At 47.5% G+C, this 19,743-nt stretch overlaps 1 protein-coding gene across 3 annotated transcripts in view; it reads left to right on the top strand.

Moving 5' to 3' along the window:
• The window catches only part of SUSD4 (sushi domain containing 4), a 130,483-nt gene that overhangs the window by 97,896 nt on the left and 12,844 nt on the right, over positions 1–19,743 (top strand). The window lies entirely within an intron of this gene.

Genomic DNA, 19,743 nt, shown 5'->3' on the forward strand with positions numbered 1-19,743 from the left:
AGTCAGAGAATCCATTGCCAGAATCAAGCCAGTGTCTGTGATTGCAGAGTTTTAAAAACTTCCTAGGCAAGTTGGGCCTGCTGGCTCAGCTTTCACTCTAATTCAGGTCTTGAAATTATGACTGAAGGAAACACATACCGATTTACTTCTTGGCATCTGAATACAGTGGGCAGGAGAGGGAAGAAAAAATAGAGAAATATGGGGAGAGGAAAAAATGAAAGGAAATCTCTAATCAGGAACCCCTCCAAAACCCATCTGTAGTTTTTCTTGGGAAACAAATCAAAACAGAATAGAACGTAGAAACCAGCAAGTTCTTACAAGCACCATCTCTACGCATGCACCTCAGTGTAGGATGAGGTTAAGATAGGAGGTGTGTTGGGGGTGGAGGGCAGTGATCAGCGGTATCTCCTAAGGAAGACCATGAATTAGAGTGGGTTGGCTGGAGCCATGGAGCCTCCTTGAAGGGAAAGGGAGAAGAGATGAAAGGGAGGGGAGCCTGGTGCTTGGAGAAATGAGGTTGCCAGCCTGGGCCATCAGTGGTGCTGTTCTCCTGGGCTGGTAAGTGGAACCCCCACTCACCCCTACTTCCCACCCATCCTAAATCTCCTAGGGGATCAGAGCCCACTGATAGAGATGTCAGATAAAGTACCAAAAGCCAGTTAAATCCGAATTTCAGATAAACAACAAATAATTGTTTAATATGAACATGTCCTAAATATTGTGTGGCCCTTACTTATAGACAACAGTTACTCTTTGTAATTTTTGTTTATCTGAACTTCAGCAATAACTCAGTGTCCTGTATTTTCATTTGTGAAATCTGGCAACCCTAGCCTAGAGGAAGAAGGTCATCCCTTCTGTCACCACTGGGAACCGTCACTGGCAGGTGAGATGAGCACCAGCTGCCGGTGAATGCAGGCTTTTCTGGTTCCTGGAGGTTTCTCCCTGCTCTGATAACCAGAACTAGAGGACTAGTTACTAAAGATATCATGTTACCATTGTATCTATTTAAAATGCCTGTCTTCAAATCTTTTCAAATTTGGTTTAAATGTCTTTCAAAACATCATATTCTAAGCTTCATTTGGGGACTTTGAAAGCAGTTTTTCTGGAGCTTAGGGAATATGATGTGACTAGGCATAAAACAAAATCTCACTTTAAGGGGCAAAGAGTTAAGGTTATGAACAGGAGGCTGTGACTGACTTCTGATTGGAAATGAGTCTCATGCTTAAAACCTGTTTCCTTTTCCTCTGCCAGCCTGTGCTGTGATGGAGGGGGACCCTGAAAGTCCAGGTGACAGCTGCCTGTGACAAGAAAGCCACCTAATACCATTTTTCCCTCCATAAAGAGAAGTCTTTACATCTCTATTTTCAATAAATACATGTTTCTTTCAATTATCTGATGCAATTAGTTTGTGAGACCTTTAAATGGTATCTTAGCTAAAGGCACCAAAGGCATGATTCTGAGAGACGCAGAGTGGCCTAAAGGACTTTTTGTCTCAAGACTTGATAGAAACTGGGTTAAGTTAAGCAGTGTGTTAAAATAAAAGGTAAGGATTTGTGAAAAATGAATCCAGATACACCTGGATATTAGAGTTTCTTTAACTCTTACTTGAATTGTGTATCATCTTATTCAAGAGCTGTTTATGCAAATTGTCAAAGGGTGTTCAACATAGATGCACTATCCCAAGGGAATCTACCCACCTCATTAATACATCACCCCCTTCATTTTTTTTTTTTTTTTTTGTCTTCTGGAGCACACAATTTGATTTTTCTTGATGGCAGAATGAAAATGATTGCACTGTGCTGTGAGATCATGACGCTCTTGGGGACTTTGAAATATTAGGCTGTCTGACCCCTGAAGTGACCAGATCTGCACAGCTGGGCTGGGGAAGCCTTTCTTGTGAACTTTTTTATCCCCTTCCCTATCCTGTCTCCCTACTAACCCATCAATCCATCACGTGTCAGTGTACCTGTCACTGCAGCTTCCTCCATCCCTGGAGCTCTTTTCCTAACCTGCCACCAGCCTGACGATGGGATCACCAGGATGGTCATAGGGTGCTGTGGGCTATTGATTACAGTGTGAATTACCGTCCGACTGGCTGAGTTCACATCCTGAGTCTCCCACTTAATTAGTTTGACTCAGGGCAAGTCACTTAGCTTCTATCAGTCTCTGTGTCCTTATTTATAAAGTGGGGGAGATGATTGTGGGACTATGAAGACTATGAGAATCCAGTGTGATAACAAGAGTAAGACTTTTAATGAAAGGCTCAATACATGGTAGGTGGTCAATCAAGTGTCCATCATTATTATTGCTCTTAGAATTGTGTACAGGGTCACAGTAAAGGAGACTCTGGGCCTGGCTGTGAATGAAGTACCCAGGTCTTGATGCATTTACATTGTAACATTGTTTTGGTTGTTCAGATTCAGTTTTGGTTACTTGCATACTCTTTTTTCCCTCCACCTTCAAAGCCAGCAGCATAGTGTCTTCCAGCCTCCCTCCTCTCTGACCTCTGCTTCCGTTATTCTTTTCTTGAAGTTACTGGCATACTTTTAACTGTGTTTGTATTAACATGAATCCCAGATAATAGGAGGAAATATTAAGCAGTAATAAGAATTGCTGTAATCTTGAGAGCTTACTATGTGTCAGAATGTTTGACACAGTATCTCATTTAGTTCTCCTATTGCCTTTGTAAGACAAGTACTTTTTCTTAAAGTATTTATTTATTCAGCTGCTCCAGGGTCTTGTTTGTGGCACACGGGATCTTTGATTTTTGTTGCCCTGTGAGGGATCTAGTTCCCTGACTGGTGATTGAAACCCAGGCCCCCTGCATTGGGAATTTAGAGTCCTCGCCACTGGGCCACCGGTAAAGTCCTGACAAATACTATTTTTAATCCCATTTTACTGATCAAACCCAGGTTTCTAAGGATTCAGTAACTCACCCAAAGTCACACGGCTTCTAAGTGGGGGAATGGGGACTCGAACGTGGATCTTTGCCATTCCAAAGCTCATGCTCTTCATCACCAAGGTACATTATCTAATGCATTATCCAGTTTGTTCTGATTTCTTTACAATTCTTACAGCTCTTTTTTTAAACCATCAAAAAATTCAGAAGAGTGATCACGTAGCAAGGGGTTTGTCCTTCTAGTCCAGTTGGCCTCCCTGTAGAACTCCTAGCTTCAGGGGGCCATGAATCCAAAGGAGACCCTGCTGCCTGCCAGGGTGGGGGGCGGAGAGCCCTCCCTACTGCCCCCCAAATGCCCATTGGTCACCCCCTTACAGCAGAGCCTCACTTCAGCCCCCGGGCTGCTCAGGGATTGTGTCTCCTTTCGCAGACCTGGAGACTGACACCTTGAAGGGTGTCAGTGGCCTGACTTTTCCACACCTCCAGTTCTGGGCTGGGCTTTTTCTGCCTCATGGTGCCTCCCCACTTAATGGCATGGAGCAGGCTTTGCTGGTTCCAGTGTCATGTGACAGCTGTCATGCTCAATGTCAGTAGTCCCATCATTGAGGTCTGGCTTCATGAAGGACTTTATAATTTGAAAGGAAAAGCTCTAGCAGCTTCACCAAGGGTGGCAAGAATTCCAAGGCCCAGTAGGAAGTTGTGGGTGATGTGTTTCAAGGTCTGGGCTGTTGTACCCAGCTTATGTCTGTTTTCCCACAGCCAGGTTCTGGGATGGGGGGTAGGGCGGGGGGAACACCTGAAATCATAATATTTTGGACCAGAATGTTGGCTGCATCATTTTAAAATACATGAATATATAAATTTGAGCCTGGAAGGAGCCCCTTGGGTTTCTGTGTTCTGGTCTGTCTCACTGTAGATCTGAGTGCTTTTCCTTATCTCTGTATATCTTAATGATTTCCATTCTTAGGCCATCTTCACCTCTGAGGGTCTCATCTTTCTGTCTTTCGCACATAAGTACATGCACACATACACACACTGAATCCAGGCAATGTTTAAAAAAAAAAACTATGACAGTAAGTGTGAGCAATTTCTCATTTGTAAGTGCTAAGAACTCGGTTTACATTGTCAGCCGTGTTTATTGAACACCTGGCAGGAACAGAGCAACACCAAATTGGGCTCTGGGGAATTATAAAGAAAGAAAGGAACAGCATTCCTTACTTTGAAGAGCTTATAGTTTAGTGGGGAGACTAAGATGACAAATCCCATTCCCTGGAGACGAGCGTCATCACAGAGGGCACCAACTATGCCTGCAGCTTTACCAAGGGGCAGATGCATGCTTCTGCTTTGGAAAGGGTGGAAGGGAGGTTCTGATAGGTGGTATTGCAATTGTAAAATGAAAATTTCTATCTAGGGTTTATGATTTTTGGGGTTCTTTTCCCTGGAGATCAAATAGAATCATGTGTTTCCCCACCCCCCCCCACCCCCGGGCTTTGAGAAAAGAGAAAGGGTCTAAATATTTCACTTATCCGAAGGACCATGCATTTTGAAGCTCTGTAGAGCTCATTAGCCAAGGCAACATGCCTTAATATCTGTGCGGAGTATGCTGGCCTAGTGGTTTGAAGGTGGATAATAGGAGGATATTGATTTCATTCCCTGTGACTTAGGTGGGGGCGTCCCCAATGCTGACCTTTCAAAGTGAACCTGACCTTATTAGAAGCTGAATATGCAAACCATTTTGTTTTTAAGTCCAACCAGTTCCCAAACTCAGAATGCCCGAACCAGTTCCCTGGGCCTGACCCTTACCATCCATTTCTCTGCTCAAGTGGTCAGAGATGGAAGCTTAATCAGTTTCAGATTTAGTTACAAGGAAGGCAATGACATTATTTCCAAGGAACCTTCTAATGCTCAGGGTTCCTTTTAGGTCAGCGTCCTTACATAAGAAAAGAAGGAGAAATAAGAAACAGAAAAACCTTGTTTGGCCAAAGATGAAATAACTTGAAAGGTTCCAGTTTGGGATCAAAACTCAAAGCCAGGTTGGATGGAGAGGGATCCCAGCTCCAGAGCGGCCCTTGGCCTTTGCAGGGTGCTTTCCTCCAGAGTCAAACCCTCTTTCTGGGACAAGAGGCAGCAGCCAGCGTCTCTCCCTCTAGGAGCCCTGCCTTCACCCAGAAGTGCCTCGTAACTTTAAAGGAATCCTGTGTAGGAACAAGAAAGATGGCGGAGGAGCCCAGGCCTCCTCAGATAAGACCTGCCCTGTATCTTATCCTTGGCAGATAACATTCCAAGGAATTATCACAGTCCACCCTGCGCCAAGGTGGTCCCCATTCTACAAAAGGAAAATTCAGGGCACAGAAAGGAGCCCAGGCCTGGTCTGAAGAAGGCTGCGGGAAATTACTGTCCGTGGTGAGATCACCTGTCACTGTCATCCCGTAAACCATAGTCAGACACCCTGCCACAGAGCGGTGTTTCCTGGGCCTGGAAAAGAGGAAAATCGCAGGTCCTCCCTAGTCTCCAGTACTTTGGCCACCTGATGCGAAGAGCCGACTCATTGGGAAAGACCCTGATGCTGGGAAAGATTGAAGGCAGGAGGAGAAGAGGGGAACAGAGGATAAGACGGTTGGATGGCATCATCAATTCAATGGACATGAGTTTGAGCAAACTCTGGGAGATGTGAAGGACAGGGAAGCCTGACCTGCTGTAGTCCATTGGGGTTGCAAAAGTTGGACACAACTTAGGGACTGAACAACCTCCGTCATGTGACATTAGCTGGGGAGAAACCCTGTCTGAAGCCATGTGGAGGTCGCCTTGTGAACTGAAAACCGTCTTCTGCCATCTGGGCACATATGTGAGTGCATCATCTCCTCTCCGGTTCTGTTTCCCAGCCATGAAAACTCCCGTATCTGGCAATGTTTGTATTGCAGCCACCTTGCCTGTGACCCTCACGGGGATTTTTTATTAGAGGGAGATGCAAAATAGCAAGCAGCCTTGGTAATTTATTGTTCACAAGCAATAGTAAATTATCCTAATACCTTTTCCATGTACTGTTCATACATTACAGTGGAGTGATTACCGGGAAATAGCCGCCTGCATGTCCTACCAGAGCTTCTCAGGGCTCACTGTGCTTAATTCTCCTCCGTCTCTTTTCTTTACACAAGCAGTAATTGCCACTCTAGCATCTTCCTCTTCTCGGGCACACGTCTCCTTGTACTCAAGAGTAGATTGTGCTGTGGCATCAAGAAGCTTCATTATTCTTTCCTTTTTTTTTTTTCCTTCTATATTGAATCTAGAAACACTGATCTTTCTGTCCTAAGGAAACCAAGAGACCTTGTTCCTGTTTTTCAAGTGGAACCAACTTCTCAGGCTTCCCAGCTATTACATTATAGGCTCTTTTTCTCTTGAATTGTAAGACTCCTGATCTGATACATAGCCCTGGACTGCCCCCACCACCCTCTCTCTCCAGGCCTGTAGCCCCTCGGCAGACTCTGTCAGGCACTTTCCCTTCCTTTTAATCTCCTTGGAAACATGTAACCATCAACCCTCCCGCTCTCCGGGGCTCCTGGGATTTTTTTTCCCACCTCATTCAATTGCAGAGATTTTACACTGATGTCAAAGAAGAGAAGTGATTCCTCTTCTCACCAAAGAGGAACAAACAGGGCAAGAGTTCTGGATTGGTGTCTCCCACCAAATCAAGGAAAGACGAGATCATCAATGGGGGACTCGACTACCCCTCCCCCACCACATTCTCATGTTCAGAGCTGGGGTCCCAGCAGAGAGGCTCTGGTCTGTCTTCTCCAAGGCCCCCACCCCTCAGCTCTCACCCAGGCAGAAAACCTGTCCTGGGGCAGGTGCCATAGGGAAAGCAGTGGATCTGATGCCAGGCACTATCACTCCTGTCTTTATGGAAATGTGTCCTGGGTGCAAGGCACAGGGGTCGAATCATGGGAAGCCCATTTATGCTGTGGCTCTATCAAAGCCCTCTGTCGAACTGTGTCATTAAGGATGCTGCCAGTTTTCTGTGGGGGAAGCCACTCATATAAAACAATAATCCTACACACAGGCTTCTCCTGGGCTCACAGTTGTGAACTGGTCTGAATTCCCCACCTTCCATGGCTGGGATATCTGAGATCTTTCACCCCTCTTTTGCAGGCTAGGATGCATTCTAGGGGTCAGGGGTGTGGGGACAAGTCTCTTTCAGTCACTGAGTTCATGGTTCTCACTAAAATGTATTTCTGCTTTGCCTTATAGTCTCCTCATATTTTTGGAAAGCTCACAGGCATACAAGCAGAGTTCTTTATTTTGTGATGTTTAAATGTCAGGTCAGTGAAAGGACCGCACAGCTAAGCAACGACAAAGCTGCAGCGAGTGGTTTGAGCTGCTCGCTTGTGGCGGGAGGGTGACTTCATCACACTCAGAAAATAGATGGGCTGATACAAATGGGAAAATCTTGGTGTTTGTCCTTAAACTCGAGAATATCTTCTCTGTCCCTGCTCCAGACAGGATTTATTTCCTTCTTTCCTCTCTGGAAACTTAGATGACTTGTATTTCATGGTAATAAAACCTCTTGCAATCAGGTGCAACACCAAAGGTAATAAATCCCTTCAGTCACTCCCTGCCTTTTGCAGACTGAAGAGTCACCGGGAAGTATTCGGCAGGGTGATTTGGGAATCATTCCTCCCCAGTGTCTGCCCCCAGCCCCCCTTTTCTTCACAAGTGATTACCAAAATTTCCCTCTTCTCCGTAAAGTGATTAGACACTTGGGATGATTGGCAGGTAAAATAGTCATCCCGTTACATCTCTGTCTAAGTGTCTTATGTCATTCTTTTTTTTGTGGCGGGGGGCGGGGGGTATAGAACCTGTAAGATAATACCTGTATTGGCAATCATTTTCTCCTTCTGTACTGGAGGTTTTGTACAGGAGGGTTTTTGGTTGTTTGGGAGTTTGTTTTTGCAAAAAGATGGTGGTTGTTGCTTTGTTGCTAAGTCGTGTCCGACTCTTTGCAGCCCTCTGGACTGAAGACCACCAGGCTCCTCTGTGCATGGGATTTCCCAAGCAAGAATACTGGAGGGGGTTGCCATTTCCTTCTCCAGCGGCTCTTCCAAACCCAGGGATCAAACCCACATCTCATGCATTGGCAGGTGGATTCTTTGCCACTGAGCTATCAGGGGAAAAGATGGTGCCTGACTCTAAATTGTGCCCAGTTTTCCCTAAAGTTAAAGCCCTTAGTGGAGATCTGACCATCGGATCTCTCCTCTTCCTCCCTGGGGGTCCTGCAGAAAAGTCTACGATTTTCTCATATTCTGGCCAGTTTCTTCTTCGATAGATGAGAACTGAATGCATTTTCTAACACCATCTGCTCCACTCATGGGAAGGGATGTAATAGGTCCAGACATTAAGGAGGTGGAAACAGCTGAGGGTGGAAACAGCTGGAATTTTAGAACGAAGCCAATTATACTGGATTTCAGATTTTAAAACTAGTCCTTAGCTCAGGAGATCACAGGCAAACAACTGTGCCGACATCAATCTGTATTTTCCTGCCATAAATATCTTATTACAAGGGAAATGTTTTTGACTTGAAAAGAAAAGTAAATTTATCGGATGCTGGGAAGTCAAGAATTCTATAGACAACTATGACTAAACTCACATATAATAGGACCCTGTGTGTGTGTGCTGAGTCACTTCAGTTGTGTCCGACTCTGTGCGACCCTACAGACTGCAGCCCGCCAGGCTCCTCTGTCCATGGGATTCTCCAGGCAAGAATATTGGAGTGGTTGCCATGCCCTTCTCCAGGGGATCTTCCTGACCCAGGGATCGAACCCACATTTCCTATGTCTCTAGCACTGGCAGGCATGCTCTTTACTGCTAACACCACCTGGGAAGCCCAGTAAGACCTTTACCCTCCCATGTTACGTGACCTTTTCAAAGATCCTGTGGTCCTTGGAATTAACTGTGAGTGACTCTCTACTGTTCCCAAAGCAAAGTCTCCCCATCCTGGTTCCTGCCAGCACTGCCCAAAGAGAGGAGTGACTGGTATCTCCCCAAGGAGCCTTTAAGGTCTCAGGCCCGGGATGCTGTCTTCCTGCAAGACTCTTACTCCACTCTGTCCACGAAGACACAGCTCAGGAAATAACCCCCTGGTAGGCACACAACTTTTTTTTCACTTCACTGAGAAAATCTTGGTGTCTGATTACTTCTGTGAGACATTCTGACATTGGCCAGGAAACCCTGCTGTTGTACCTGGGGTGTCCCTGTGTACCTGGCCCAAGGGCTTGGCCACTTCCTCCCAGGCCAAGGATAGATTCATGCTGCACCAGCTTCGACAACATAGCAAAGGCGGAGGACTTAAGTGTCTTTCTCGTGGTTCTGGGGGCTAGAAGTCCAAAATCCCAAGTGTTGACAGGACCATGGTCCTTTGGAGACTTGGGGTAGAATTCTTCCTTCTAGAGGTGGCCTTGGCATCCCTTGGCTTATAGCTTCACTATTCCAGTCTCTACCTCTGTCATCACATGTTGTTCTCCCTGTGAGGTTGTCTTCACATATCTTCCTTCTGTGTGTCTCTTCTCCTATTATAAGGATGCCTATCATATTGTATTAAGGTCCCACCTACTGTAACATGACCTCATCTTAGCTTGATTACATCTGCTATACACCCAATTTCCAAATGAAGTTATATTTACAGGTACCTGGGATTAGGACTTCAACAAAACTTTTGGGGCAACACAACTCAACCCACACCTTGCCTTGACTTGAGAAGAAACAGATGCCCCTTGCGTCTTCCTTCTACCTCTTATTGCTGTTGTTCATTCGCTAAGTTGTGTCTGACTCTTTGCAACCCCATGGCTTCCCTGTCCTTCACTATCTCCCTGAGTTGGCTCAAACTCTTGGCCATTGAGTTGGTGGTGCCATCCATCCCCTGCTGTCCCCTTCTCCTCCTGCCTTCCATCTTTGCCAGCATCAGGGTCTTTTCCAATGAATTGGCTCTTGGCATCAGGTGGCCCAAGTATTGGAGCTTCAGCTTCAGCATCAGTCCTTCCAATGAATATTCAGGGTTGATTTCCTTTAGGATTGAGTGGTTTGATCTCCTTGCAGTCCAAGGGACTCTCAAGAGTCTTCTCCAACACCACAGTTCAAAAGTATCAATTCTTTGATGCTTAGCCTTCTTTATGGTCCAACTCTTACATCTGTACATGACTACTGGGAAAATAATAGCTATGTCAGGTTTAAAGGGCCATCTGTAACGCTTCCCAAACCCCAGTTGACCTGCCTTCTTGGACTCTCCCTAAGCCCTGTCCTGAGCTCATTCTCATCAGGGCCTGTCTGTAGCATCCTGCTGATGTCCATGTGTGAAACAGGAGTGCTCTGTGTCCATCAGGGTTCCCCCCATCACCTTTCTTCTATCTCTAGAGGCTCCAAGGCTTTTCCAAACTCTAACTCCACTTCACACAGCCCACATCTTAGCAGATCAAGAAACCATTGCTCTTACATCTGATCTTTGGGTGGCCGACACTCCCTTGCTCCATGGCAAGACTCCGTGAGAGAGCACAGCTTCAGGGTAAGCCTTGTTGCAGGTCGAATCCTAGGTGTTCTATTTATTTGTCTGACCTTGGACAAGGAACTTCCCTTTCTCGAATCCCAATTCCTTTCTCTGTGTAAATGAGTCCATAGCAGCATCTGCTCTGCAGATTGGTGGTCAGGATGAAGTGGAGCAGTGCGTGTTTGCTGCTGTCACTGTGGGAACTTGTGGAAAGTTGTCATTGTCTTTTCTGCTTGTGTTTTCTCTCATTGGCTCATAATGTAACTACTATATATACATAATATTGTTACCAGTAATAGTAGCTGTCTGTTTATCGGCATCTGTTTTTGTGTCAGGCACTGTGCTTGCTGATTTACAGCTACTATTTCTAATTTTTATAAAAGCTATACAGTATGGGTGTTACTATTCCCATTTTACAGATGATGGAAACTAAAACTACTTCAGAAAGAGGTTAAATGAAATGCCCAAGGTCACGTAGCTCCTAAGTGTTTGACCCAGGATTCCAACCCAAGAAAGTGTGCTTTGCACTATGTGAGGCTGCCTTCATTCATCCACTGATGTGTTATGCCTTCCTGGCCTTTTTCACATTCTCCTTTCCTGTTCTTCTAGCTAAATTTCCCCCCTTTTTTCAGTTTTCATTGTCCACAACTTCTAAGCCAACAGTTTTCAAATATATCAGATGTCAGAAGAGCATGGTACTTTTCACAGACTAGCTTTTTTGTTTTAACAGAACACTAAGAAATACTATGTAAGCCTTAGAAGCACTTGTGCTGGCAGGAAACATAGCTGCTTATTTTCTATGTACAGTGTAGGACCATACACAAAAGTGTACGTGGGTACACACATGCATTCACTCACACTCAACTAGGAGCTAAGCATAAGGAAGGGCTTCCCATCATCATGAACTTACTACTCGATTCTGTATTTCTTCATCTGCTGGGATTTGATTACAGAAAAGAACAAGAAGGCACGAGAAATTTAATAAAACATTTATGGGAGAAAAGCTTGAAATGCAGAAAATCAATATATTAAGGTATCAGCATGGTTCCTTTGTCCAATTTGTGGGGAAGGAATTTAAAAATACACTGGCAACATTGTATATTCAGCATGATCTCTCAGAGGGAAGGGTTTGCTAATTGCAAGGAGAGGCAGGAGGGATCCACCCTAAGTGCTCGCTTGCCTGTGGGCTCTCTGCGTTAACTTATGTGTCCGTGTGCGCGCTCAGTCGTGTCCAACTCTTTGCGACCCCCGTGGACTGTACTGCACCAGGCTCCTCTGTCTATGGGATTCTCCAGGCCTGAATGAACCCACTGGAGTGGGTTACCATTTCCTACTCCAGGGGATCTTCCCAACCCAGGGATCAAACCCGTGTCTCTTGTGTCTCTTGCATTGGCAGGCAGATTTTTTACCACTGGGCCATCTGTGGGGAAGCCCCACACACCTTTTTCATCTTGGGCCCCGGATTTCTCTCCCTTTCAAGTTAAGGACTTCCTTGGTCCAGTGATTAAGACTCCCAACTTCCAATGCAGGGGGTGTGGGTTCCATCCCTGATTAGGAAAATAAGATCCCACATGCCATACAGAGCCACCAAGAAATAAAAATAAATAAATAGAATTAATTTTTTCTTAAAAAAGTCAAGCCTGCCTCTGGTGGGAGAAATCTGGATAATTTTTGAAAAAATTAAGATGCCCTGATAACCATCAGACATTCCAAGAGTAGGAGTCCTATTTGTGAAGACATTCCCAGACAACCAAACACTGACACCACAGATGTCTTGTGATTTATTTTCGTGTTGTGGTGAGTGAGGCTAAACTCAGCTTAGCCTCTGGTCTTCAAGTCACTACAAAGAAGGAAGTGTACCTCATTGGTACCAAAAATGCATGTCGGCTTTAGAGGCCAGCATCAGCCTCCCTCCACTGCCCAAAGCTGTCAGAGCAAATCATGGTTTTATACCTGCTCCCTCAGCTGTGCACTCCTGCATGGTTTCAGTATGTCTCCAAAAACAGGCACACTTCGGGTTCTTATGTGAAACTGTGTTTTTTGTTTTTGGCATTGAAGTTTCCCGGTCCTCGTCAGATGCATAGTGTCTTTCTTCAGGGACATCCTAATGTGGTGACTCTGAGATGAAAAGCAGACCAGAACCCCTCCTTTGGGGCTGCTGAATAATAGTGATCTTAAATTTCATCTGTCAGCAAGTCTCTGAGCAAGTCAACACCATGTTCCATCCAATCTGGAAATAAGCAAAGGTCCAGCCTCCTCATTTGCTTCCCTGAGTGGACACATTTATTGGCCTTTCGTGTTGTTACAACAAAACAAAAGTGGAAAATGTTACATGCGGTATAATGTTTATTGATTTTCCCTGAGCTGAAAGCAAGGTTTTGGAGGTAGCCTTGGAAACAGCTATGATTTTGGCATGGGGGGTGCCAGCCAGCTTCCTGGAATCATTACCACCAGACTTGGAGCCAGCCAGTACAGTGGCAGTTTTGATTATTGGAAGTCAGCAGTAGTCCTGAAGGCAGAGGTTTGCCTGGATCCATCCATAGATAGAGCAATGCCCGCTCTCTTAGTTCTCAAGAGCTGCTGAGACATCATGCTGCTGGTCTTGAGATGATGATGCCTTTGGACTTGAGAGACACAGAATCGCCGGCCATCCCACCACCTCCCTGCGCTGTCAAGCCAGCTGAGGGCCAGATTCTATATTAAGAGCAACTTCTGTCTCCTCATCACTGTTGAGCTCAGCTACAAAGCCTCCTCGTGGTCTGGGGCAGTGCTTCTTAGACTGGACTGTGTGTGGGAATCACCTGGGAATCTTTCTAAAACAAAGTTTCTGATTCAGGAGGCCTGGGGTTTGGCTTTAAATTATGCATTTTCTAATAAGCTCCTGGCCCAGTGGTCCATGGACGGCAGTTGGAAAACAAGGGTCTCATGGAAGTAAAGACTCCAACCAGACGCCATGGCAACTTAATTCTCTGACTGACGCCACTGCATGTTTTAAGCCCTCCATCCCAGAAGGCGAGGACAGAGGAAAATTCATCTCTCCAGCTCTCGGCTCTGACTACCCAGGAGAATCGCCTGGGGAACTTTGAAGACCTGGCCGCACTGAGGACCCAGCCCAGACCAGTTAGACAGAGCTGATGTGCGGGGTTGAAGGGCCACTGACTGAAATCACTCAGATGCTCTTCAGATGTAGTGCTAACACGGCAGGGAGGGTGGGTGCCCGTCTTTTTAGCAATGAACTGCAGGAAAGCGAGTTCCATACTGTATGTATGGTAGAGTCATCCTAGAACAAGGTTCCCAAAAGAGAATAGTGGCTCGAACAAAATAGAAGCTTATTTTCACGTGCGGAATTAGTGTGTGGGGGTGTGCCAGGGCCTCCTCTGCACGCAGTCATTCAGGAGCCAGTGGAACCTCTGCTGTTTTGAGGTGCAGTTTCTAAGGACCCCCTGGGGGGGATTGTCTGATTCTAGAGCCAGAAGCTTGGGAGACTTCCGTGGATCAGGCCTGGAGGAGGATTTACCACTTCTGCTCACATTCCATTGACAGGAACACAGAGAAACAAAGGATGCTGGGCAGTGCAGACAGCTCTGTGCCCGGGGAAGAAGAGGGGGATGAGATTGTGGCAGCAGCTGGCAGCCACCAGCACCAGCTCTGTGGGGTGGATCTGGGCACACCCTGAAGGGCCGGCTCCTCCCTACCTGAGGGCCAGCTGGGGCTGGGTGGTGCACGAACCTGGAAGACTAAGTATGAAAACAGGCAATCCAAATACCTGGGCTCGTGGCTCAGAAGGATTAAAACAAATAATTAGCACTTGTCACGTTCTACATTCTTCTGTCTCCCCAACCCCCCCCCCCCCCCCCCCCGCCAAAATAATTTCTGTGAATGTTCACGAGACACACAGACTATTTTTAAACCTCATTTTCCTCTTCTGCACATAATGAAATATATAAATAGGTGACGGACTGTGATAAGGGATGTATAATTCTCAGCTCTAAGTCTCCCCTCCCCAAGCAATGCCTCACCTCACACTGACTACAGAGAGGGGGAGCTTTCAGACCACAAGTTCCCCATGTCCCCATCACCCTGGTTTTGACCATTTATCCCTGTGTCAGCCTCTGGTTTCTTCCCACTCCTGTCAAAGGCCAGTCTGTTCGTTGATGGAGATAGGACCAGAGGTCCTTTCACTTTCATGATGACCTTGCATTCCTCATCCAACCCTGCATCAACCAGCCTGGTCCTCCACGTTGGTCCGCTCCCACAGAGGACATATAAGCAAGGTCCACAGCTCCTGTGGGGGCAGGCAGGGTCCCCACCCCACCCTCCAGCCATCCTATTGGCTGCTCCTGTGCAGCCAGTTTCCACTTAGACTCTCTATTAACTGTCATTCCCACCGCACCCCTCCTCAGCTCACATGACCCTCTTCTCTGGCCGCTCACCACACTAATGAAATCACTTACCTCAAGGCCACTAGGGATTTCCATGTGGCCAAATCCAGGGTCCCTACCCTGTCTCCATCTTTCTCAGCTTGCTGGAAACTACTCCTCCTGCTCAGAAGTTTTCCTATCTTAGCTTCAGGTGACTCAGTGGTAAAGAATCTGCCTGCATTGCAGGAGACACAGGTTCTGCCTCTGGGCCAGGAAGATCTCCTGGATGAAGACATGGCAACCCACTCCAGTATTCTGGCCTGGAGAACCCCATGGACAGAGGAGCCTGGTGGGGCTACAGTCCATGGGATCTCAAGGAGTCAGACATGAGTGAAACAACTGAGCATGCGTGCATGTTAGTTTTGGTGGTCTATCCCAGGCTGCTTAGCCAGTCTCTTCCACCCTCAACTGATTGCTCAATCTTTGGATGGGAACCCCTCCTCTTTTCTTTCCACCTTCTCTTCCTGGGTGAGTTCACCCAGTCTCATGGATTTGAGCCTTATCTCTAAGCTCATCACTCCTAACTTGGGTGTTTTGTTTTTTTTTTTTTTGGCCCTGCCAGCTATCTTGTGAGATCCCAGTTCCCTGACCTGGGATTGAACCCAGACCATGGCAACGAAAGCCGTGAGGTCTAACCACTTAGCTACCAGGGACTCCCCGATGCCTGAGTTCTGTACTGACCACAGGCACTTTCTGCTGCTGCCTGATCGACACCTCGATGACTGTCTCACTGGCAGCTCGGGCGTAACCAGTGCAAAGCCAGGCTCTCACTACCTCTCCCTTCCCACAAAACAAACAAGAGCCTGATGTGGTGGACAGCATCACCGTCCTGCCGGGTGCTGATGGCAGAAATCTGGGGTCATCCTGGCCCCAAACTCCATCTCTCAGCAGGTCCTGTCGTAGAAACAGAAGGTTCTCAAATAGAGCCCGTCACTCTCCTTCTCACCGTGTCCCTGCCACTTCCTGGTCCAGGAGGCCACTGTCCTCTGTTGCCCGGCCGTGGCAGCAGCTACCTAACAACCTCCTCACCTCCATCCCTGCTGCCTGGCTTTCGCAGAGCAGCCGGCACTTCCTGGTGAAGACAGGTCTATGCTGGCTCTTCCCAGCGTCCCTGACACTCAGGATAAAATCTCCACTTCCTGCCACGGGGCCCAGGGGGCCGCCCCCACACTTCCCTGGCTGCCTCTTCACCCTGGCTGTGCAGCCCGCTCCCCTGTCCTGTCACCCACGGCCACCGTCCCCTCTTCCCTTCGAGCCTCCAGCTTGCCCCCTCTTGTGTCACACCCTCCGCCTGGGATGTTCCTCCCCGCACATCCTTGATCACCTGTCCCAGATCAGGGTCCTTGCCTTCAGCTGCTCTGATTTCTGGGGGATCCTCAGTTTCTTCATTGTGGGGTGCACACAGCCACCGTCCTCTGGCCCTTCTCCATCCCTAAAGGGAGCGAGGGGGCCTGGCCTTTTTTAAAGTTTTTGTGCCCCTGGTTCTCTAATCCCCTGCCAGGACCAGCTTACATCTGAGATCTTCTTGTGTGTAAAAGAACATCCCTTTGGTCCTAGGTGCCATCTAGACCCTTGGGGGCAGGTTGCCCACACTGCCTCCTGTGTGTGAGACTTAATGTGGGGTTGACGTCTTTTCCAACAGACAGAGGCAAGGCCTCCTCCAGCCATGTCAATATTCATTTGTTTACTTACTTATCCTCTGTCTCTCCTAGGCCCCAGGAGGACAGAATCAATGCATTATCTAGTTTCAGTGGTGGTTCAAAAAATACGTAAGTAAGTGAATTAAGAAATGAGCAAGGGACTTCCCTGGTGGTCCAGTGGTTAAGAATCTGCCTTGCAGTGTAGGGGACATGGGTTCAGTCCCTGGTTGGGGAACTCGGGTCTTGCCTGCTACAGAGCAACTAAACCCACGTGTCACAGCTACTGAGCCCGAGCACCCCAACTAGAGAATCTGTGCATTGCAACGAAAGATCCCACGTGCTGCAACTAAGACCCAACACAGCCAAATAAATAAATAAATATTTTTTTTAATTAAAGAAAGGAGCTAAAGAATATAATCAGGATACTTGAACAAGAACGTGAAGAGGCTTTTCCTTCAGAGGGTCTGAAATACAGCCTGTCCGAGTAAAATCGCTTCCTGTATCTATGCCCAGGTGGGTGCCCCAGTGCTGATAACACAAAACAGAGGTGGTTGAAGAATCTTTTTTTTTTTTTTTTTTTTTGCACTTAGACATGCATCAGCCTTTCTTTCCAGCTTCATTTCCCTTCAGGCAATAGGCTTAATTAGCCTTTCCTGAGTTCAGACAGTGGGTGTAGGGACCTGGATGGATGGAAGGACAGGAGAGAAGCTGTTTGGGGTTGATTTGCGTGTGAGCAAATGGAAATGCTCCAGCCACACACTGGTGGGTGCACGGTGTGGGCCCACCATACACAGGTGGCGTTTGCTGCCTGACCGTGGAGCCCTCCAACCCCTCCATCCTCACGTCCTGTGGTCAGCCACACTCACCAGCAGAGGCCAGGAGTCCCCTATAGGAACTGTCAGAGGCTGGAGAGATGGAAGTGGTGACTTGGGTAGGAGAAGGCAGCCCTTCCCTTCTCTCATCCCACCCCCTACCACCAGGCATCCTGCCAGCTAGGGGGAAAAGGCTCTTTCTGGGGCCAGAGCTGAAGGTGAGGGGCAGGAGGAGAGTGATACTAGGGGCCTTGGCAATGTGTGGGAGCGTTTGGGGTTGTTCTAGTGCCCTGGAGGTGCTGCTTGTATCTCCTGGGAAGCCAGAGAGTTAAACTCCTGCTGGTTCACGAGACCGCCCGTCCCTCAAGGAAGCACTGCCACCGCAGCCCCACGGAGAGGCTCTGTGGGGCTCAACCCTGTGTTCTTCCGGGTTTGCTGAGATGCTGTGTGATATTAAGGAAGGAATCTGATTTCTCCTGACCCTGTAAAGGCTGCTCCTGTAAAGGGGAGATGGTGGGTGGGCTGTCTTCTCTCAGGAAGACTGAAGAGTGGGTTTCCAGGGGGGCAGTCCTTCCGAGTCTGGGTGTGTGAGCTTTGGTCCAGCACAAAGCCGCCGGCACACCCTGGACCCACTGATGCCCGTCCACGGAGGCCACTGCCCACAGCTGTCACTGGGCCAGGCCTGTAAAACTTCAGTAGCTCTTTGAAGAGCCTGTAGGGATTTTTCCAGCTGAGGAATAGAATCTTCCCATGTTTCGTTCGTACCCATGTTTCAGGAGGAAGTCCTGAGCATCTTCTCTCTTATCCCCCCACCCCCAGCCCATGCTTCATTGGCCATGCCTCAGATTGGCAGCTGCTGAATTTTATTTTAACATTGGGTTTAATTCTCTCCCCACCCCCACATTTACCTTTCCTCAACTAGCACCCCACAATCTGCTCTAAATGCTGTCCAAATGTATTAAAGGATGTTCAAGTTAAACAATGCATTTCACCAGATGCCCTCTTGCCCCAGATCTGTACTTCTGGTAGGTGCATCATGGGAGGAGACCAACAGCCTTGTCCCAAATGTGTTAGGAACCTTGGCCTCTTTATTTCAGTGTATTTCTTTTCTTTTTTTAAAAACACCAAAAACATTTTGTATTGGGGTATAACCGATGTAACAGTGTTGTGATAGTTTCAGGTGAATAGTGAAGGGACTCGGCTGTACATGTTTCAGTGTATTTCTTAGAGTCAGGACTGGCAAATCCCTGTTGCCTTTTACTAAGACATCTGTATGTGAAAGTGTTAGTCACTCAGGCATGTTTGACTCTTTGCCACCCCATGGACTATAGCCCACCAGGCTCCTCTGCCATGGGATTCTCCAGGCAAGAATACTGGAGTGGGCTGCCATTTCCTTCTCCAGGGGATCTTCCTGACCCAGGGATCAGACCCACCTCTCTCGTGTCTCCTGCACTGGCCGATGGGTTCTTTACCATCTGAGCTGCCCGGGAAGCCACCGTGCACACGAATCTTTGTGTTGTGCTTTGTTGTCATGAAGCTTTGATTAACTTATTGTCGTGTCTCAGCATTTTCCGCTGTTAAAAAACAGGGACCAGAAATGGCATGAAAATGGCCTCTCTTTGCCCGTGGGAGAGTGAGGGGTAGGAGGCGACCTCTGGCTTATCATGAAGACTCTGCAGTTTTCACTCACTTGATTAACAGGTGTTTATTAAAAAATAGTGCAGGATGCTGTAGGAGTCACCGTTTACAAGACACAGTCCCTGCTCTGAGAGAGTTGATGGATCTGTGCATGTAGGAGAAATGGAAAATATTCAAAGTGCCTGGGAATTCTGAGATTATGCCTGGTGGTCCGGAGGGCGTGGTGAAGAAGCTGGTGTTTGTGCTAGAATTAAACCTGAATAGGTGGAAATAGCCAGAAGTGGGTGAGGAAGGACACTCAGTAGGTGGGAGGGGGGTTCTCCTAGAGAAGGGGAGAGGCGGCTGCTGGAGGGGTGCTGAGGAGGCTGGGTGGGAAGGAGGGCTTATTTGGGAAAAATCATAGGCCTGTGCCTGGCGTTTCCAGCCCCAATTCTGGCCATCCCAGGGCAGACTGAGGTTCCCAGGCCCCTGCACCCCAGCTTCTGCCCCTCAGTCTAGCCCATGAGAGACTAACTATGGTGGTAACTGTTCTCTGCAGCCATGTGGGTAGGTAGGAATTTTCCTGCTGATCAGGAAGGAGCCATCCCCCTCATCACAATGCCAGGGGCAGAGCGGTGACTCCAGGTAGATAGTAATTATGGTCCATTTCCAGCCGAGTCTCAGCCAATTCACTTGCATTCTGCCTGCAGCCACCCAAGGTTCAAACTTCAAGTTTCACAAAACCCAAAACTGTTGCTAATAATTTCTGAAGTTGTGAGAAACATTTAGAAAAAAAAATAGAATTGCTGGAGAATTTTTGTTC

The sequence above is a fragment of the Cervus canadensis genome, chromosome 13 (assembly GCF_019320065.1).
Source record: "Cervus canadensis isolate Bull #8, Minnesota chromosome 13, ASM1932006v1, whole genome shotgun sequence".
Classification (NCBI taxonomy): Eukaryota; Metazoa; Chordata; class Mammalia; order Artiodactyla; family Cervidae; genus Cervus; species Cervus canadensis.